General features: G+C 42.0%; 1 protein-coding gene and 1 long non-coding RNA gene across 8 annotated transcripts in view; both read right to left on the minus strand.

Moving 5' to 3' along the window:
* TSNARE1 (t-SNARE domain containing 1) overlaps window positions 1-20,929 on the minus strand; it is a 442,869-nt gene that overhangs the window by 248,519 nt on the left and 173,421 nt on the right. The gene's annotated exons all lie outside the window — the stretch shown is intronic.
* On the minus strand, window positions 16,187-19,710 carry LOC146442492 (uncharacterized). Its single transcript, XR_014850290.1, has 2 exons — window positions 19,314-19,710; window positions 16,187-19,216 (listed from the first exon to the last, which is right to left on the minus strand). It is a non-coding gene; the product is annotated as an uncharacterized LOC146442492 (long non-coding RNA).

Below are 20,929 nucleotides of genomic sequence, written 5' to 3' on the forward strand. Positions count from 1 at the left end.
GGAAAGCACTGGGGATAGGAAAGGGCAGTGCTGCTTCACCAGCACTGAAACAGGCAAGGAGGGAGGCAAACCAGTCACCCCTCCAGCCATGGGTGTTCCCCTCCTTTACACCCCAAATTCCAGCACCATTATGCCTTGAAAGCACTGCTTGCTGGCCTTGCTCTTTGGGACCACACAAATGAAGGGGAAGAGACATAAATGCTTCCCAAAGGTATTTATTAGCTCAGTCCAGTAGTTCTCAAGCTTTATAAGGTCACCAGAGCACTCTCAGCCTCTAAGCTTCTCCAGAGAGCACTTGATATCCTTTTAGTCAAAAAGAAGTGGTTTTCCATGAGGTTTCATTCAAAAACTCAAGGAATACTTGAGAAAGACCTGGAGAAAATAATGTTTTTTCTCTCTCAGAGGACACACCTGAGCCACAGTTGTACTGAAAAGAATCAGGTCAGAGTTTTGTTGGTTTTGGCTTTTTTTTTTCCCTAGGGTGGTGAGATTTGGAGTGAATGGGGGTTCTTTGATCAAAACACGTCAAGGGGCTATTTATGGTCCCCCTGAAGAGCCATGGCTTGTCCTGACTCTCCAGCTCCTTTCTCCTTCTCTGTCATTTCTGCTGAAGAGCAGCTCTTTCAAGACTTAGGTCAACTCTTTCAGCAACTCCTTTGAGAAGCAAGGCCAATACCCAAACAGCTTTTGCCAAAAACAACTTAAACTACAAATACTTTGAGACCTCTCTTGTTGAAGTCTTAATCCAAAGTTTGGCAGGGCTTTTTCCCACTTCAATGTGCAAATAGTTTTTGTGCAAATAGCTCAGTTGGAAAAGCTGCCCAGGAATGTTGAATCATGGAATGGCCTGGGTTGGAAAGGACCTTAAAGACCAGCTTGTTCCAACCCCTGCCATGGGCAAGGACACCTCCCATTATCCCAGGTTGCTCCAACCCCATCCCATCTGGCCTTGCACACTTCCAGGGATGGGGCAGCCACAGTTTCTCTGGTCAACCTGTGCCAGGGCTTCATCACCCTCCCAGTAAATAAAAGTACACTTGATTTCTTAAATGGTTCCTACAAGTGAAAGCTTAGTGTACCATGAAGATAACATCTCTTAGTTGCAGAACAGCAATTCAGATGTGTGTCAAGGGTTGAACACTCACACAGAAGGCATGGACTCCTCTGGCACCATTCAGGAAGGATAGATAATCCCACATGAAGACAAAACCAGATCCAGTAATGAGTTATTATCTCTGCTTAGCTGAAGATGCAATTTCTGTGTTTGTTCATCAAAATACACTTCACTTGCTGATGACGCCAGGACTCACCACACCACCTGAGCAATTACATCAATTTTCATTTGAGATGCAAGAGGCTGTATTTACCTCAGGCAGGTATTCCACACTGCTATTGCAAGAGAGGGAGCTGGGAATAGAACTCTGTCACATTGCTAACACTGAGGAGTGCACAGTCAGCCTGATCCCCAATCTCTTAATCTAGTAAATCTTGCCACCAAATGCATGAATTCTATAAGCAGCAGATTGAAAACTCAGATTTCCATACTTAATTCCTCTTAATGGAAAGCAAGACGCTGGAGTTGACATCCATTTTGCAGACCTCATTAAATTATCTGCCCGCAGAACAACTCAGGGATTCACATACCAGTAATTCCCCATCTCCAAAGTGAAACAGCTTGTTAGGCTCATGCATCTGATCCTTCCCAATCTCTAAAGTTAAATAAAGTCTTCTTCATTTGCATTGTAATGTAAATTTTATGTTAGATATCTTACATAATAAATTCGTGCCGGGCACGAACTTTACTCTGCTGCAAAATAACTGGGAGCAGAGTACAAAAAAATAAAAGTTCTGCCTTCCACCTCTTAATTCAAAGCACTTTAACCAACATGCTGGTACTTGGTTTTGGCACTTCCCACTGTGTTGTCAGCACAATTAAGTTCTTATTCTTCAGCCTCAGAGATGCGCTCAGGAATCAGACAATGATTATATTTAATTTACATTAAATGCTATTAAGATCTTAATTAAAAAAAAAAAAAAAAGCTCTCTCAAAACTCTGCTTCCTGCAGCATTTTATTTTAATTTGTAATGGTAACAAGATATGTTGTTGTTATTGTTGTTTTTCTTTTTATTATTATTATTATTAACAGTTGTAGCATTATTAGTATTATTATCTGTCTTAATATTCTGCTCCCCATGGAAGTGTGGAAGTTAATTAACGGGGTGTCTCTGAAGAATAAAATTTCCTTTTCAAAAGAGTTCTCTGCACAACAGTAAGTTAATACTCCGTCTGTGGAGCTACCAAGTACCCAAAATACAAATACAGTAAAAGATTCGCCTCTCCACAGCTCTACCCTGAAAGCAAGCCCTGGAAGAGCAAAACCAGAGGGGGCATCTCTTGGGAGGAGTAACATCTCCTGCTGAGCATTTCTCTGAGCACAAACACTGCAAAGACAATGCACTGAATAATCCAGGAGATGCCAAACTGCTGCCTGAGAGTTCCCTATGGCTGCTGTTTCCTTTGCTGGAGCAGCACAGTCCAGCGAATCCGTAATCCCCAGCTGCTCCCAGTTTGTTCTTTGAACGATCATCTCTCTAATTTATTTATCCAGTTTTAAAAGGAGGGCTGTGAGGAGGAAGATGAGGAGGCTGCTGCTTCCCTTCTCTGCAGGGATGCCAGGAAGGAGCTGAACTTCTGCCTCTGCTGCTTCTTGGAGACACTTGATGAATGACCAAGTCAACGGAAAAACAATCAGACCCCAAGTGCAGCTGCAAACACCAACAAGGGAAGGAGTTCTCTCTGCCTCACTGATATTCACAATAATCCCAAAGAGCTTTGTTTTCTAGCTCCAGCAGGAAATGGCATTTCCACTTATAAAACAAGATACAGCTTATTTTATTTTCATCTGATCCCTAATGGAAGAGCAATAATAAGTTTTTCAGGTACAGATCAAGGATACCTTTGCTGCAGTGGTTTAAACATCCCAACATTCAGCATGCCCTTTGGCACAGGGCAGCTGCACAGCAATGGAATAGTTTTTTGCACTTAAGAGTGGTCAAGAGTTGAGCCAGATAGCTCAGCCTTGTCTTTTTCACAGCTGCTGTAATTTTTACTGCAGTTTTCTTATCTAAAAAGAGGTAAAAATCAGAGTAATCAGAGTATGTGGAGCAGAGCACTGAGCTGCAGGGTCTGTGGCTCAGGCAGAAGTAGGTTGAGCAGCTGCATTTACATTTATTCCATTGTTGCTGGAGACAGAAATGCATGAGAGTGCATCAAATGTGCAGAGGAGAATCATTTGCACCACACAACATCTTCTTGTCTTACAGATGGATTCTGTGAAGGACTGAGGGCTGTGGGTACTGATAGGACCCAGCAAACCACAAACACATGCAGATAAAACCTCCTGCATTGCCCACAGGGACAGCCCTGGAGCAGCAGTGGATTCTAAGGATTCTATGTGTTTGTTTTGGTAGCTTAAATATAATTCCTTTAATATTGCTTTGATATAATGCACTATCCTATCTGATACTAGAGTAGTAGTTTTAGCTTTTATGCTGCGTCATAAATAATTCTGATCGAGTTCTTTTATATAATCATTTATCACAATAAATAATCCATTTTTAGATTCATAGATCTGATTAAAATCTGAGGGACAAAGTTGTAAAACTTAGACTGTTGACAAAGTCTGGGGATAGGCCTGGATCCAGCTGCCCCAGGCTCTTCTCTGAGGAGTTTAGAAAGCAAAGAGGTCCTTTTCTGCCCCTTGTGACTCAACAGGAGCTTCTCTAACAAACTTTGAAGCTCCCACTCCAACCCTCGGCAGCACCTCCAAAAATGATGCAGAGAAGTCCAGACTTGAGTGGTGACCAACCATTCTGGTGTATCCCACACAGCCAGGATGATCCTACAGCAGAACCACAGAATCAGAGAATATCCTGAGCTGGAAGGGACCCAACTGAACCCATGAAGATCATCCAAGAAGAACAACCCATGAAGAACATCCAAGTTCAGCTCCTGGCCCTGCACAGGACAACTCCAACAATCCCATCCTGTGTTGTCCAAACTCTTCTTGAGCTCTGGCAGGCTTGGAGCCATGACCATTCCCTGGGGAGCTGTTCCAGTGCTGAACAACCTTTTGGAGGAAGAACCTTTTCCTGATATCCATCCTAAGCCTCCCCTGACACAGCTCCAGCCATTCCCTCAGGTCCTTTCAGTGCTCACCAGTGAGAATAGATCAGTGCCTGCCCTTCCTCTTCCCATCATGAGGAAGCTGAAAAACCTATAGGATGGAAACTTTTGGTGCCTTAGATCTCTGGACTTTTCTGCCCACAGAAAGCCCCAAACCTCATTCTCCAGGATACACAGAAAATCCTGCTGTGAAAAATCAGAGTGCATAAAGGAGACAGAGGAGTCCTGCAACTTTATTTGAATAAAGGGAGAGAGTCCACCTACCACATATTCCCCCTTGAACTCGTCATTTTGCCTCAAAGTTCCAAAGCTCAGGCTTGTGCAGACCCACTTGTCTGCTTCAGGAGTCAAACTGTGTGGGTTCTACAACAAACCTGCTGCTTGAAGCTAACAGAGACATTGAAACCCATTTCAAAGGTGTTAACACCAAACCCCTCACCCATGGCATTGTTTGTCTCCCCTCCATTATTAGCACACATCTTCTCCATCAAGGACCACTGGCATGCTCTGTTTCAGCATGGGGCATCTCTCACCTCTAAGCATTTATTGCAGATGTAAACAAAGAAGGAGGATGAGCTAGGAGGAAAGGTTATTTTTTTTAGAATCACGGCATCATAGGATGGTTTGGGTTGAAAGCAACCTAAAAATCAAACCCTGTGCCACCCACTAGATCAGGATCCTCAGGGCCCCATCCAAACTGGCCTAAGTTGTTTCACTAAGTTTCACCAAGCCCTGAAGTATATTTACCATGCTGTTACAGTTATCAAAGGAAGAAAGCTTAAATCTACTTGTTCTGGCTCCAAACTGACTTTTTCAGCCTTTTTTCCCCCCACTTTTTCTTCTTCAAGACCTAATTGTGCATGTTGAGGAATAGTTTACAACAGAGCAAAATAAGAGCTCTAATTCTGATCTGTCAGCAAAGCCCTTTGCATAGGTCTAAATCATCCAGCAGAGTAAAAGCCAGGAGAAATACGGACTGCTGCTTCCAGGTTTCAAGCCACACAATATTCTAAAATAAAAGCATCATGGATTTCCAATTTGCCTGTCACTTGAAAGTATTAGGAGACGTGGCACTATTTTTCTTGCAGGAGCTCAGGGGATGGTCTGTGGCTGTGTGGGAAAAGAAGGGGAGGTATTTCAAACCCACCTGACACGGGTGAAATACCTTCTCCAGAGAGGAACAGGGTTTGCAGTTCTGTTCTTCAGTGGCTCTGCATCAAAACACACGAATTTCTGTCAGCAGCCCTCACAAATTTCATCACAGAAGTGCCAGCCTTAGCAAAATTTTTCATGGCTTTTTCAATACCTATTTTTAAGCACCCTTTTTATCATGGCTTCTTAAAATTAAATAATAATAAATCAAGAAGCAGTTATTACTGAAATAAGGTGAACGCTTGCTCCCCTGCAGGGTTTGACCAGCTGCAGACAGCTAGTCACTCATTAACCACCACCAGCAATTCAGATTTGTGGTTTTCAGCTAAATTATCTCCAGAACAGTTTCTAAGAGCTTCCTTCTTAACCCTGCATCACCTCCAGATTAGTTCAGCCTCGCCTCAGACTCCATCTGTCAAGTCACTGCTGACAGCTCTCAAAACAGGACCCCACGGGGAGCAGCTCAACAATGTCACTGCCATCACTCACCTCTCACATTATTTTTTCATTCCCCCACCCATAGTATTCCCAAGTAAGTTTTAATTTTGAAAGTTTCACTTTATTCTCTGACGGAAGAGCCCCTGGAATCCTTTGTAACCACCTTGCTAGCACTGAGATGTATTACACCTCCCTCTCCCTCATTATGCAGTAAGCCTCTTAGCTTATGAGAGACAGAAATTAATTTAATTTGCCATAATTTCATCTGGATGAACCCTGGTGCCTACTGATCATGATAGTGAAATTTTTTTTTTTTTCCCCTCCAGGTGCTGATAAACTGCTTATTCCTTTTTAACCACTCTTGCACTGAGGTAAACCATTCTCCTGCACCAGATTTCTGCAAAAAGCAAACAGATCCCTCCCTTCCCAGCCCAAGGACCTCCGTGAGCTCTTAATATTCACCAAGTTTCCAGAATTGCCCCGATAATCCTTTTAGCGCCCCGAGATAAATTGGCACCAAACTGTGACCAACTCTGATTGCTCTGCCAGGGCTTTCTAATTCCGTCGTGCTTTTCACATTGCTGCAGTGAAGAGTGGACCAAGGCTCAGCATCTGTCACGGAAAGGTCACTGTGATGTTTTCCCGCAGCAATTCTCAGCCTGAGGTTCCTGCAGCAATAATGGGAAACAACTTTAGTGACACACAACCCACACAGAGTTGTTGTCACACCTTCCTTCCAGGGATTTGCTGCAGTTCCTTGCTGAAGCTTGGATTGGAGATGTCTTTCCAGGTTTTTCAGGGTTGGAAGTCGATGGTCTTTAGGGCTGCTTTTAACCCAAACCGTTCTGTGGTTTGGTGATTCTGAGCAAGGAAAGCTCAGGGTTTTGCTGCTTTTATTGTTCTGTTTCAGGAGTTAACAGAGCCTGTCAGCTCCTGGTGAGAGATGGGGAGAACTGAAGGCTTTCTGAGTCCTGCAGGTGGTCCAGAAACAGAGAGAAAGAATTATATACTGTAAAAGAGTGTTTGAAACTGGTGTTAGGTGTCCCAGCCCATGGCAGGGGGGTTTGAACTCTGTGATCTTTAAGGTCCTTTCCAACCCAAAGCATTCTGTGACTCTCTGATGAAAATGTCCCCTTTCCCTGGAATTCCAGAGATGTGGATGTTCTCTTAGTTTAATCCTCAAACCTATTTGTGTGTGGACTCCAATAAATGCAAACTCCTCTTACAACGTGCCTGTCACAGAACACAAAACCCAAAATATAACAAATCCCAAGGACTTCAATAAGTTAAAAATGATGACTGATGTATCTGTTTAAATAAGTTTGCTCTTAATTTCTGTCACAAACATTGCTTTGAGGGTAGACAAACGTGCCAGAAAGTGTCCTGCACACGCACACATGTATGTAGGAAAGACAGGGACAAATGGACAGGAGACAAAGAGCACTGCAGGTTAATGTAGTCTATTAAACTTCCCAGACTCCCTCTCTTGGTTTTAGCATTTAACATGCATTCAATACTCAATAGGGCACTGTGAAAAGCAGGGATGAAGGGTGCTTTAGGGATGTGAATGAATGATCGATTGCTTCAGCTCTCCTTGAGAAATTACAATGGAACTATGGTTAATAAAAGAGCCAGTACTTGGAGGATGAAAAGTTTTGGTGAAGAGAGGTGTAGATTTTTTTTTTAGGCTTTATTCTGAATTTTAAAAGTTGCTTTTGCTGGTTCATGTGTTTTCTTGCCACCAAATTTTTTTCAGTGGCGAGAGCAGAGCAAATATCTGAGAAACAGGGAAAAAATCACATCTATTTCTGAAATGTAGGCATTTTCATCCCAGAAAATATGTTCCATTAAAAAAAACCAAAAACCAAAAAACAAAACCAAAAACCATTGCTTAAACCCAGGCACTTTTAATTGAAAAATGAATCTGTTTCACTCAAACAACTGCGATGAGTTTTGTTATTTTGTGAAGTGAGCAAGAAATCAAAGGCGAACAAACAGCTCGAGACGCTTTTCAGCTGGCTGTGGTTATTTGTGTATTTCTAGTTAGGGGCATTAAAGCCCAAATGCTCCTGTGTGTATGCTTAAATTAAGTGATGTGCCTAAAGCCGGTTCCTCCATCAGGATTTAAGTGAGAAGGAAAAGGCATTAGCAGCAATTGTGCCACTGGAATTGTCAATGTGGAGCAAACAGGCTGTCTCATAGAGCCGTGAAAAATGTCCACCCCTGGACCAGCAGGAAATCTAAACAGAAAGGCAATGACCAAGCAATTCTTTTGCAGTCCAAAGAGCAAAGCCAGGTGGTTTATCATCTCCAAGAAAATCAGCTTTAAGAGTCAGCAGACAAATATCCAGAGCACTGCAGACATGGTGGGTTTGAGTGCAGCCATGGCAGGAATTGGGTGCTGTGGGGTTCAGGAGGAAGAAGCTCAGCAGAGGAACACATTTGTTACCCTGATCCCCAATTCCATCCCAGATTATAAATCAAGGAAATGTCACTGTAAAGTTCATCAACCAAACCGGAGGAAGGTTTGATACACACTGGTTTTCTTAATGGAGAATATGAAGATAATGTTTCAAAACAACTGCACGAGTTTGTTCTAACAGACAGCAGGTTTGTTAGAAATCCACCTTTTAGGCAATGTAAAAGGACTTCATAAACCTCCACACTGATGTTAATAAATATTGCACTGTAAATATCAATTATTTAAGCTGTGTGTGCAATGCAAATGGACTGGTATTTACAAGAGGTGCTGAAAATGATGCAAACTCCACTAACAGTGAAGTAACAGCAGAAGAAATCCAATATTTAGCCAGCTTCTGATCTATTTGATTTGCTTGGTACCATCACTGGCAGAGGCAATGGCAGAGCTTTTGGCTTCCAAGACAGATGTGTATGAATCCCACAACTTGGGTTTCTCTAGACATCTCTTTGTTTTCCATCGGGAACTCCACTCAGATGGGACATGATGATTTTGGGTTTATTTCCCTAGGATTTAAATGCATTTTCACAGACAGGTCCTGCTTCAAACATGGCTCAACCGAAGAGTCCATATCCTTCTAAACAGAAAAGCTTTTTTTTTTGACCTCTCAGTACACAACACACCCCTTCCTGTCCCCAGAAAACATGGTCTTAATATAAAAACTCACACTCTTCACCTGTCCAGCTCCAGCAGCTGAGGCCAAGACAGCAGGACTTCTCACTCTGGCCCTCTGATCACAATTCTCCTGACAGGGGATGTCCAAACCACTTCCTCACCCACCTAAAATTCATCCCACTTGTACACCCATTATCATGTCCTGAGCCAGGCTTGTAGTTCTCAGCCTGCCAGGTACAAAATATTGGGACCAGGATGGGAAGTTGCAAACTGCTGCTGCTTCAGACAGAAAAAAAATTACCTCCATGACTCCTTCTGAAGGTGATCACTTCCATTGCTGCTGAGAAGAGCTCTGAGTGCTCCACGTGCTGTGGGTTGGGGATCTCTGCTCTAACCAGAGCAATTTTTGCTCACTCTGAGTCTGTTCCTCACCAGCTCCCTCGACTCCACAGCAAGAGTGACCATCAAGTGCTGCACAACTTTGTTTTTTCTCTCTCTCCTCCACCTCTTCCTCTGCTGGAAGGGATTTTGGAGTGCAGTGCTATGCAGATAGGGAGGTCAGCTGGAGGAAAGAGACATTTTAAAGTACAAAGTGAAGCGTAAAAGTCGATGTTGGTAACAGTGCTGGTGCTTTCTGAACACACTCCCTTGAGGCACTTGTGCCAAGATCTATTTTTTCTGATTTTTATTTTTTTTTTTAAGCAAAAGACAGGAGAACAGAAAAATGCGAACATAATATAAGGCAGGAATCAGCTTTAAAATATGTTTGCTCGAGAGCAGGGCTTTCTGTTGTGGTTTTATTTGTTTTCATATTGCACTTTGTTCTCAAAAGCACTGAGATGACTAGAAGGAATTGTGCTGGGAAGAGAAATGGATCTCAGCAGCCTACTTACCACCTATTGCTCTATCCCTTATACTTCATATGGCTCTTTAAATCTGACATCTCTGCCACTTTCTGAACAGAAGGGCAAGCTGTGAAGTACAAGGCAAATTAATATATTTATCCCGCACAGAGTGCAACACTCTCAAAATACAGAGTCTAAATCTCTGAGTACTTTTCTTTCTCCTTCATTGTCCTTTCCATTCACCTTACATTTCCCTCTCCTTGGCACTGCTTTTTGAAGCAACACTTTAATTTAGCAGGCAGATAGATGTATCTGTCTCTTTTTAGGAATTATTAAGTTTCCAAAACAGGCAAAATCTTAAAAGAAATGCCACCAGTGTGACTTCTCTGCTCATCAGCCCCACATTTCATTACTTTAAAGATCCTTCAGGCTCTCAGGTGACAATAATGCATAATTTCCAGCGTGCCAGAAGTCGCTCTTCCCCACCACCCTGCAAGTGACATCAGACCATAAAGCAGAGGAGCACTTAGATTACAAAAACACAAGGCACTTTATTAGCCCATAAAACACTCGCCAGAGCAGCCATGTGAATGAAGACCCCATTTTGTGGGGCAATAAATTTTGCACTAGCACCCAAAAGGCACTGCTATTACAGGAGTTGTGCAAATCACCATCCCTGGTCCACGACAAAAATCCTTGTGGCCAGGAGGACTTGTGGCGATTAAAATGCACCACTGGTCGTCCAAAAAATTAAACTTCAAAGAGATACTGCCCTGGTACGAAACAAATAGATAATAAAGGGATAAACAAACAGAATAAAAGACCTGAGGAAGTCCATTACAAATCACCAGGCTCCCAGGTTTGTTTCAGGTAAAGCAAGATTCTGCTGGCAGAAGGCAATGGATGAAGCATTTAATGAACTCAGATACAGCAACTCTCTGTTTACAGGGAGGGCCAAGGGAAATATCCAAGTGTTCCAATCCATTCAAATGTGAAAGCTGTAAGCCCCATTATCAGAAACCTCTGCTGCTGATAGCAAATTTGTTCTCCAGGAGGAAAACAGATTCAGCTTAAGAACCACTGTTAAAAGTCCAATGCAGGTGCTTGAAAGAAAATTACCTGATGAAAGATCAATAATGTTTCTCCTCTCCCTGAATCGAGGCTCATGTGCAGAATAAAAAATTCCAGAGACTCATTCTCTGTCGCCTTGCTTCAACATGAGCCATTGTGAATGCAACCAGGGTAGGAAATTACATATTGAAAATCACATTGCATTTGTGCAGGTAGGGACCCAAAACAGAGGAGAAAACAGAGAAAGGCACACTCAGTGCACCATAAGAGCAGATGGAGCAGCCTTAGTGCTTAAAACCAGGCTTTCATACAAAATGGTTAAGTTTTTGCAACAGCTGCCAGAAAGTTGAGCACATGGATCCAGCTGACAAGTTCCCTAAATGAATTCAGCAGCAATATCCATTAAAGGACCAAAGAACCACAGCAGAGATGGTACTGAAACATGTGACTGACCTTTCCTTTTAAAATAAAAGGATTTTACATCAAAACAGGGTCAGGCTGAAATGCAAGAAGCTAAAGGGAGTAATCCTAAATATATTTTTTTTCCTTTTCTTTCCCAAATGGACAGGAGAGTTTGTTCAGCTGAAAATGGACTTCTGGAGTACAATGAAAATCTGGAGAACTTCAGACACATGAGATCTTGGGTAAATGGTGATGGCTCAGCTATTATGAAGAAGCAGAAAGAGATTTTTCCCTCCTTGTCAGCTCACTAAAATCTCTCAGTTGGTGTGTGCTGTGGTAGCAACAGGAGGCACATGTTAACCCCAAACTTCTGGGCTGCTTTTGAGTGATCTGAATCAATAATCCCAGAGCTTTCTGAATAAAACCATTGAAATTAAAATTTCAAATTTTAATAAAATTAAAATCAGTCAATATCAGATATCCCAAACCAGTCCTTGGTTTGTTTTTTTTCAGGATTCCTCCCAGTTGAACAAAACACAAACACTGGGTGATATTCAGGCTCATAACTACTAATGCATGTGACACCCAAGCCACACAGCCAGCCACCTCTTATCCAGCACTGGAGGTACCAAAACACAGTGTGGCTCTCTATTTACTTAAAACCTGTAGGAATTTAGTGCCTGGGTTTAGAAACACCACTGATACCTTAATTTTGGCTAATTTTTTAACTGATTTTTAGCTTCTATTTTTCATGTGTCTGTAGTTTTGCTGTGCAGCTCTAGGCTCCATATAAAGTGCTAAAAACATCTGTTCCCAGGATTTTAGACAAAACAGTTCTTCTCAGTTGGAAAATTCAAGGACATTTCGCTGCCTCAGAGCCCCAAAATATGCAAACAACAGTGAACTGGGGGGAGAAAGCTTGGGGTAGCTGACATCATCACCTGCAGGTGTAATTGGAGGATTAAGGCTGATATGTTAATGGACAGAATTTATAAAATGTGAAGAACTCATGACTTGCTGTCTATTTTGGGTGTAGCCTATTGAGTAGCTCTGTCTGCCCAAAATGTACCTGAAGGCCTTTAATAAATAAATCTGCTTTTTATTCTCCTAACTTTGTCCAGCCTTCTGTTTTAGGAAGTCCTGTTTTAGACATCCCCACCTCCATTTTTTAGATTTGCTGCCCTTAAAGCTCTTTTTCTCTCCAGGCTGAGGATTCCTGCACAGAGAACATCACAAAACACTTCTGCTGTCAACCCACAAATTCTGCCATGGCTGGAGCATTCACCTGAATCTCTTCCCCTAATCCCAAAATTGTTGAGAAGATGAAAAGGTAAGGAAACTGGAGGCAAGAAGTCAGCATGGGGAAATGGTAAAATATTAATTAATTCCACTATTTTCCTTAACTGAGGTCTATTGTCACTTGAGGATCCCAGAAGGCTGATCAGAGCTGACCTAGTTGTTGTTGTTTGCCCAGATGGCATCCAGAAAACCATTCCAGCCAACACTGTGTTGAGTTGTGATGAGTTGAGCTCTGCTCAGATCTCTGGATTGATGCTTTTCCCAGAAGTTATCACCTTTTTCCCAACCACTTTGTTCCAAGGGTGACTCAGGGTTATCTCTGGTCAAAACCAAAACCAAAACCAAAACCAAAAAACCAAAAAACCAAAAAAACCACCAAAACAAAAAACAAACAAAAAACCGCAAACAAACAAACAAAAAAAACCAGACCACCAAAAAAATACAAAAAAAAAAAGAAACCAAAAAAAAACCACCAACGCCACAACACAAAAAAAAAACCAAAAAAAAACCCAAAGTTTATCAAAATATTTGGAAAGCCCTGAAGCAACCACGCAACTTAAATAAAATAAAGTTTTTTTAGAAAAAAATCAAAAATCACTGCTTCCTGATTATCTGCTTTCCCTTATTAATGATAAAAAATTAAAAGAAATTAAGTCATCACTAGGTGGAACAGCTAAGAGAACTGATATTTTTAGCTGCATTCCCAAAAAGGAATGTTCTGCCCATACATCCCACCCTGTTAAACCAACTTTTAGCTGGGCAGTTTGGGGTTTTGGTCTCCTCTAATAAACTTCATCAGACCATGGTGGCCACAGTGGTCCCAGACACAGCTGCAGCCACCCCTTTTTCTTAGAGAAAAGGACCCTTTTACTATCTGTTACAGAAGATAAAAAATCTCTATCACTGCAGGATCTTATCTGCCCTAAAAACCTCCATAGAGGAACTTGCTGGATCAGCTGTATTCCTGTGATTACTCCACATCAATCTCCTGCATAAATGTATTAATTTAATGCCACTTCAGAAGTGTGCTTCATTATTATCATTATTTTGGAGGCTGGAAGATGTCAGAGATAACTGCAAAGAAAGGTCTTTGGTGTTGTCTCAGTGAGGACAGAAAATAAAACCAGCAATCCACAGCAGCAGCTTTCGAACAATGATGCAAAATCAACTTGGCAAATGTCTGGATGTGTAGCAAGGAACCTGATCAGGGAGTAAGAACCTTTTTATCTTAATAGAGTGAAAATATTGCAGAAATATCCCTCTTCCCTTCTGCCTTCCCTTCCTGAAAAGCTGATTTTTAACACTTTTTACTATTTCCCAAGCAGCCTGGTACTGTCCAGGACAATAAACTGGAGATCATAAAAAGTTTACCAGAGTTTAGTGAACATTCCCTGCTAGAAGAGCCCAGCAGTTCAGCAACAGCTGCTGTCTCTCTTCAGAAAATCTGTTTGCAGATGGGATGTTTGGGGGAAATTCAAGGTATTTCAGTTAATTGTTAGAAATGCAGAGCATCTTAGAGTCCCTCTGAAGCCACACAGATGTTGAGCAATAACAATAAAAAAATAATAAAACTGTGGGTTCAGGAGAAAGTACTGACCATACCAAAGCCTATTTAATATATGCTGGCTTTTTGCATGTTCCCTATTCAGCAAAATCGATTTTCTTTTTTTTTTTGGTTAAAGAAAATAACTATTCCTTACATGATAAGATGAATTTTAACATTGTGACTGCACTAGCTGATATTTGTTCAGATGTTGACTAGAGGAACAAAAAGATTTTTTTAAAATCTTGAGGAAATAACCTTAAAAAGGAGATCTTTACCTATCCTGCATTTTCTGTCAGATTCTATTTTTATTCTTTTTTCCAAAGATCAAAAACCTGAGGTCACCAAAGCCTGCTCCCTTCCAGCCAAATATTCAACTGTCTCACATCAGCTGTCCCTTTCAACACACTATTTTTTTTTGTTTTTTATTCCACATCTGACTCCAAGGACAAGCTTTCCTCAACACTGCTAGCACTGACCAGGTGCACATTGCTCCCACAGAGAGCACAGCACTTGTTTTTCCTTTCATAGTTTATTTCTAAAACACACTAACGAGCCAGGTTACTTCTGTTTTAACATTTTGGCTTCTTTTCAGCTCCAGTTCCCCTTTCTGCTGCACTCAGAACTAATTTCTGCTTCTTTTTCTCCTGTTTTCTGTGCTTTGTCAGTTGGGGTTGGAGGTTCTTTGGAGCATCACCCAGGACAGCAAAATGTTGCTCTCATTTGGGCTCTCCCTGCACTCCAAATGCTGTAAAACAATATCGAAATCTCATTTTAGGACCAAGATGTAATTGGGTCTGAATTTACCTCCGGCCTTACCCTGACGTAATTCCATTACCTTTAATGGAATTACTCTCGATTTGCGCCGCTGTCTTGAATTGAACTTTTGCTTTTCAGGATTTATACATCTTGTTTTCCTACCATTTCAAACAAGAAGCCGGCCAAAGTCATTTCCAACTCATTTTCCCCTCCCCAATAAATTCAGGCGTTATTATAGTTTATCTCTGTGACCTCCACTTGCTCCTGTACATCATCCATCTCATTATTCACGGTTTCTGTAGGACGTTGCATTCCATTGTCTTCTATTTATAATCCAACAAGTCTGACAACAAAAAAGGGAGCAGGGTTCTCCAGAATACACCTTTCTGGCCTTTTTACAAATTCTCTTACTCATTTCCAGCTGCTCTCCTTTATCCTCCTGAAATTTGTGTTCCACCCTTTAATTGCAGCTTGCCATGACCCACCTTGTGACTAATAAAAGGAAGATCCAAAGAAGCATTGCAGATAATTTGTGATGTAGCAGAAGCATAAAGAGACATTTGACATTATTAAATTTTCAGTTCAGTCCAGGAGGGAAAACACAACTGGTGACATGGTGGGGGATCAGAAAGTGAGAGGTGGGAGAAAGGCTTCCAGTTCATCATCAAAAAACATTATTTAGCCCATATTCTGCAAATATTACTAAATTATTTGGCGATATAGTGGTAGATAAATTTTGTAAATGAAAAAGAAAGTGGAGTAATAAAATAAAGAAATGAATATATCTGGATACAGTTACCAAAAATTGGAATATTCCAGTCAAATACAGGCAGATGTAGGTCCTGGTGGACTAAAGAGCATTTTTGTGTGACCAGCTCAGTGAAAACACCTCTGCAGAAAGGTGTGAATCCCTCTCAGGAGGAGAGGAGACCTGTTCACCTCCAGCCTCTGCCCATCTTCACAGGGTGAGAGCATTTCCTGCTGTTCTGGGAGCATCTCCTCAGAAGAATGCAGTTCAAAAGTCTTTCACATCCCTGCTCAACCTCTCTTTCATTGCACAAGTGGAGTCAAACATGCACAGCAAAGCCTTGGTGATGGGTTTCTCCTGTTAAGCACACTCAAGTCTATTTAAAAAATTGTAGTTTTTTCTTTAATTTTTTCTGGTGTCAGCATCTTACTCTCTCTTCTTTTCACTCCTTTCCCTGATAGATTTAAGAGCTTCTCCCCCTTGAAGGGGCTTGTGCTCTGTAACAAGTCATTTCTCAGCCTCTAAATACGTTTTTAAAAAATGAAAACCAGACTGTGCTACAAGGTCCACTGAGAATCACCTTATTTTTTAATAGATCTTGATTATGTCTTGAGTTTCCTCAGGATCTTTTTTTTACTCTTTTACCACCAAGTGTGAACAGTGAAAATATTCCACTCTGTACTGCTGGAACTAACTAACTACTCCTTAATTATACAGAGAGACAAAATAAAATCATTTTCCTTCTCCAAACTCACTAGTTAAATGTTCATACCTGGAAATGCCATTCCTGGGAAATTCCTGCCGAGTTTCTTGACCCACATCAGGGCAGTGCTTTGCACTGTACATCCCTGCTCTAAAAATTCTTCAGATCATTTCCTTTTGGCAATCATTTTCTGCCTGGCTCCATAGGAAAATGCTGCTAGGCAGGACTCAGCCTAACACATCTCCCTGGTCTTTGTGCCAGCTCTAAATTTTAGTAGAAATATTTTCACAGCCACTTAGCTCTGACAAGAGAAATCACTTATGAGGATCAGGCCTGATAGCAAACACAGAGAAAACCCATTAGAAATGCTCAGTTTTGATTCCCCTTCACTTTGCAGAGAGCTGTCACACTCCTTATCCTGCCTTTCAGACCCAGCAGAGCGTGGAGGAAAACTCCTCTTAGGTGTGTCTGTGCTGGGAGAAGAGCAGAGAGATTTGGGTAATAGGAATGATGTTTTTAGGTGGTGAGGGAGTGTTTAGTTCTTCATCAGAGTGAGACCTGGGCATTTATCCTTCTCTGGAATACTTGAAAAGTGAAGTAGGTTGTACAAACCAGAGGAGACACAGCCTTATCCCAGTGGCATCCTGGAATTCTCTGTCAGCAACAGTGTGGTCAGCAGGACCAGGGCAAGGATTGTCCCTCTGTGCTGGACACTGGGGAGGTCACACCTGGGTCCAGTTTTGGGCTCCTCATGACAAGAGAGACTTTGAGGGGCTGAAATGTGCCCAGAGAAGGGCAAAGGAGCTGGGGAAGGGTCTGGAGCATTGGGGGAGCTCAGCCTGGAGAAAAGGAGGCTCAGGGGGAATTTATCCCTCTCTAAAACTCCCTGACAGGGAGGAGTAGCCAGGTGGGGATTTGTCTCTTCTACCAGGTAACAAGTGAGAGGATGAGAGGAAATGTCCTCAACTTGTGCCAGTGGAGGTTCAGATTGGATATTAGGAACAATTTTTTGATCAGAAGGGTTGTCAAGCATTGGAAAAAGCTTGGAGTCCCCATCCCTGGAGGTGGATGAACATCCTTCACAAGGGCTCAGCTTCACAGAAATCATCTTCTGCCTCCACAGGAGTCAGGGATTTTACACCCTGATAGCTCAACTGCACCTCCAGCAGGCAGTGAGGGACATATGGCTCTTTGTCCTCTCCACAGACAAATTATCATTCCTGGGACTAATGAGGAAAGTGGAAGTGTCTGCTGTTGGCAGCAGCAGGACATGAGAAAACACAACACACAGTGCACAGCTCACTGTTAAAAACTGTCATTATGGACCACCAGCTCAACCTAATTAAAGGAATTTAAGAATCTAAATTAATGTCAATCAAAATGTTAGAAATTAAAATCCACTGGCAGGATAAGGGTGAAAATTTTTCATTTATTCTGTGGGTTTTTTGCTAAACGTTTCTGAGCTCAGCTTCCCATTAGCTGAGAGCATCAATCCTTGCCAACTTTGCTATGCTTCTTCACCAACATCAGCCAACATTGGAGTGATCTGTCAAAGAAACCCCCAAATTCTTTGATATCTATGTTTCCCTAGCTTTTAAAGGGACAGGGAGAGGATTTCCTTATTATTCTTACTGAAAGGGGATTGCCTTAAGAACTGATGTGCTGCTGATGCAATCTTGTTTATTTAGAATGAAAATGCACCAAAAGCTGATCCTCAAATTCAATAAAACGAGGAAAAAAACCACCAACAAATAACACTAAACCAAGCAACAGTTTTTTGGGATTTTTTTTTCTCAAGCTGCCTCTCTGGCAAGCTCTGTGCCTCAAAAACCTCCTGTCCATCCCAGTGCTTCCACAGCCACCCCTCCACTCACTTTTCCTTTGCATCCTGCAGGGTGAGAGCTTTTATCATCTGCATAATGGAGCTTAACTGTTCCTTCTGGTTAGTCAGAGGAAAAAGCAGCCTGAATCCCATCAGCTTTGGGAGAGGGAGGTTATCACTGAGCAGTTACCCTCGTGGGACCCAGCTACATATTTCTAAATACTTTAGAAAATAAAAACTGTTGCCCCTGGAACCTTTGCTGGCTTTTTGTTGCTGCAATTGCTGAGTGCAGAAATAAAGGTGCTGCTAATGCTGGGGTAAAGTGTGATTCCACTTCTGATTGACTTCACATTTCTGCTTTGTCTTTTTCTTTTTTTTTTTTTTCCTTTTCCTAATGTTCTCCTTTATGCAAGACCTTGAGTATTTATTTTGACAGCTTACATTATTCAGCAAGCAATTAAACTTTCAAATGTATTGTGTTCTCATAGCTTAAAATAGCTTTGGCAACATCAGTAGGGTTTCTCAATCCCCCACACAATGAAGATAAAGAACATCTCTGTTGAATTATTATTTTTTTTTAGGTTGCTTATTTTAAGTAAATACAGTATTTTAGACAGTCTTCATGTTTTGATGTCCTTACACAAACCAGGCAAATACTACCCTTGGAATTTCCAAAAAAAAAAAAGTTAAATTGGCAACAGGTAAACAGAATGTGAGCTAGGATGGTGGAAGTAAACAGATGGAGTGTGAGGAACAAACCAGACTGATCAGCTCCACAAGCTCCTCACGGCTCTGCACTCTCCTGTGGAAGGTTATGAGGGGTGGGAGAAGAAAAACATTTCCAGGATTTAGTTAAGAGAGAGAATTAAAATAATTCTGAACACCCCCAGCTCTCCCAGCTTGTCTAAAAGCAGAGATTTCCCAGCCCTTGGAGCATCTTTGTGCTCTCCTCTGAACTCTGTCCAACAGGTCGACATTCTTCTTGTCTTGGGGGCCAAAAAAACCAAATTTTTTATTTGAAGAAGCCCTTTGAAGTACTCGATGCAACATAAGCTACCAAACACAAATACTTGAAGTTTTTCCACATTTCCAAGTACAACTCCAATTCTGCGTTAATTCTTTTCCTGTTTCTCTAAACCTCCAAGTTTTACCAGCTGAAAAACAAGACTTTGTGTCCTTCAATCTTCCTTTTATTCCTTCCAAACACTGCCCAGGTAAGAACCACCTCTGCTCACCAGGTTAAATGCTCACATTCCTGACCTGCAAATCCACAGAGAGCCTTAGGCAGCGATTTCTTCCTCAAATGGATGACAATGTCAAAGCTGCTCCTCCCATCAGATAGTGCCTGAGGAGAGCTAGAATGGCTTTTAAATGGAAATGGCATGGAAGGCATCAGGGAACCTGGAATACCTGAGTTTTCAGCTGCAGTTTGTTGAGGAGAGGGGAGATGGAGAAATGGAGAAAGGGAGAAAGGGAGAAAGGAAGAAAGGGAGAAAGGGAGAAAGGGAGAAAGGGAGAAAGGGAGAAAGGGGAAGGGAAAAAGAGGCTTTTCTTCTAGAGTAGCCTGGACAATCTCCCTCGTTTTCCAAGGTAACAGCAAAATGCTGTAGTTGTTCTGGTCTGAGAACAAATGTAGGATATTTTTAGGCAGAGGTAACCTTTTTTCATCAAAACAAGAGCTGGAAGAAGCTCTAGGCCTACAAGACAGCTCTTGTACACCTGAAGGAAATTTATCTAGTGTTACAACTCCAACACTTGGCCTAATAAATGATGCCAGCTCTTTAATATCCATCTTTACAAGGCAAAGCCAAAGCTCAGTCTGCTCACACAACCCTCCTCCTCACTTTATACCCCTGATAAAAAGAGCTCCTTTTCTGACTCTCTTTGCAAACCCAGCATCACAACTCTTCCTTTCCCTTCCATTAATAGGAGAATATTAAAGGAAAGAGAAAAGCCACCTCTAATTTGATGCTCAGCAGAGGAAACTCATTTGCAACCTCCTGGCAGGAGCAGGGATTTCACCACAGCTCAACAGTGCATGGAGGGGAGGAAAACACACAGCATGCTGGAGACCTCAGATTTGGTCCCTGAAAGGCATAGTCACAAGGCAAGGTCACAAAACCTTGGCATTCTGCATGAGCCATGAGATTAGAGTCCACCCCTGTTGGTTTGTCACAGCCTTGGAGGAAGTGGAAGATGGTGAGAGAGGTTTTGAGGCAGCATGGGAATGAAAAATTGCTCAGGCAGGAATGGTTGGTTGCTTTAGCCCTGCTGAGTTTTCTGTTGAATTCACCACTCTGAACACACTGAATCCTCAAATCAAGCAAGGTTTGCTCCACCAAGAGCTGAGTTCAGCCCACGGGGCTTGTTTAGGTGAAAAACAACATTCCCATGGCTGGAGGTGGTTGTTATCCATCTGTGCTTCCCTAGGAGACATTTTTCATGGAAAAAGCCACAGTGATTTGCTGGGTTTTGGGAATGTCCCTCTTCCCTCCTCTTCAGAGATCAACACCATCCTCTTCCTCTCCTGTGAACACCAGAGCTCCCAATCCAACACCACATCAAATCACACTTTGCTTTCAAGTAGCCCCTGGGGAGGAAAAGTCTTTTCCCCTCATATCCCTCAAAAACTGGATTATGGAGGTCAATCCCAACAAACCCATTTGCACATCCCAAAGTGGTTGATCACCACCCAGGCTGTCCTCAGATAAATAATGAGCCACCAGCATTAATCCAATGTTCGTGACAGGGAAAGTTTAATTAACAAATTATATTTTTATGTGATATTTAGGATTCAGTGTGTGCAGATGATGATGCAGAGTTTGAATATCACCCTGCCAGGCAGAGAAAGAGAAAATGTTTTAACT

The sequence above is a fragment of the Lichenostomus cassidix genome, chromosome 2, assembly GCF_008360975.1.
Source record: "Lichenostomus cassidix isolate B80296 chromosome 2, HeHo_3.0, whole genome shotgun sequence".
NCBI lineage: Eukaryota > Metazoa > Chordata > Aves > Passeriformes > Meliphagidae > Lichenostomus > Lichenostomus cassidix.